Here is a 1,843-nt window from a genome sequence, read left to right as displayed (position 1 = left end):
TAGTAGCTGTTGCCTGCAGTCCTATGTAACACCACAGTTAACACATTGTAGCAGAGCTGAGATTGTAATTTAGCACAATGTGTTATCTGTGGTGTAACATAGGACTACAGGCAACAGCTACTACATTATCTGTAATCAGAGTTATCACTGTGTTATCTGTGGTGTTACATAGGACTGCAGGTAACACTACTATCTGTATTTAGAGAGTTATCACTGTGTTATCTGTGGTGTTACATAGGACTGCAGGTAACACTACTACATTATCTGTACTCAGAGAGTTATCACTGTGTTATCTGTGGTATTACATAGGACTGCAGATAACATCTACTACATTATCTGTACTCAGAGCGTTATCACTGTGTTATCTGTGGTGTTACATAGGACTGCAGGTAACACTACTACATTATCTGTACTCAGAGAGATATCACTGTGTTATCTGTGGTGTTACATAGGACTGCAGGTAACATCTACTACATTATCTGTACTGTGTAGCAGAGCTGAGATTGTAATTTAGCACACAGTACAGATAATGTAGTAGATGTTCCCTGCAGTCCTATGTAACACCACAGATAACACAGAGACAACTCTCTGAGTACAGATAATGTAGTAGATGTACGAGACAAACACATGCAGAGACACAGACAGACAGAGACACAGACAGACAGACAGACAGACACACACACACGCACACACACACTGTAACATATACACATACAAACACAGAGACACACATTATACACACATACTCACCATGTCTCCTTGCTGACAGGTCAGGACGGGCTGTGTGTGGGCGGAGCTTTCTCTCTGCTTCTCAGCAGAGCACAGGCAGATGCAGGGAGGCTGCAGCACGGGAGTGGACCTGTCCCCTGACCTGAGTCATCTGACCTCATGTCACTGACATGAGATCAGGTGACTGGACTGGTCCACTCCCTGGCCGTCACAGAGTCCAGTCAGTACGCCGTAATGTCCTGGCTCTTCCTAAGCTGCTGCAGGTGTCCCACATACGGGGCGCCTGTCAGCAGCGATCAGCTGCTCTTCGGCGCCCCCTATCCGTATCCTCCAGGTTGCACCCGGGGCACATGCCCCGCCTGCCCCCCCCTAGCTACGCCCCTGTGCCACCTTATAGGGTACGCCTTGTCATGGTGGGTGGGCTCACACAATTTGATCAAAATGTGCGCTAAAAGAACCTCACTATAGAAGAGGCTGCACTACAGACAAAATAAGGAAATAAGGGGAGTGTAACGGCTGCCGCGCCGTTCTCCGTCTTCTCCACGGCCTCTGCCCCAATTCCTGTGCCCTCCATTACCTCATACTCATCCCAAACTCCACTTACTAGATCTGGACGCTCTGCTGGCCCTGGGCGGCTTCAGGTAAGTGCATCCCTTACCTCCATCCACGGCCGTCATCCTCGATGTGCGGCTGCAGTCACTAGAAGGTGCGTGCGCTGACTCGTTCTGTCTTAAAGGGCCAGCATGCGCCTTAATTCAAAAGACTTCCTATTTAAGGATCCTCCTTCCTCTAATCCATGCTTGTTCAACCATGTTCCCCGTGAGTTTCCCTGTACCCTGGTTCTCCGTTTCCTTCCCTTCTGCTTTTGTCTGGATTTCCCATTGTTGACCTCTGCCTGAACTTTAATATCCTTGCCTGCCGCCTGCCTTCACCTTTTGCTATCCATACCCATTACGATACCTGCCGCCTGCCTTGACCTATTGCTATCCATACTCGATACGACATATGCTGCCTTTCCTGACTTCTGCCTACCGTCCGACCGCCTCTACCCGCTGTGCCAAGCGTTGCCCTGGGTTCCAAGCACCATCTCCCAGACGACACAGAGGATCCACAA

Source organism: Rhinoderma darwinii, chromosome 3 (genome assembly GCF_050947455.1).
Source record: "Rhinoderma darwinii isolate aRhiDar2 chromosome 3, aRhiDar2.hap1, whole genome shotgun sequence".
NCBI lineage: Eukaryota > Metazoa > Chordata > Amphibia > Anura > Rhinodermatidae > Rhinoderma > Rhinoderma darwinii.
Note: the sequence above shows the minus strand (reverse complement) of the source record.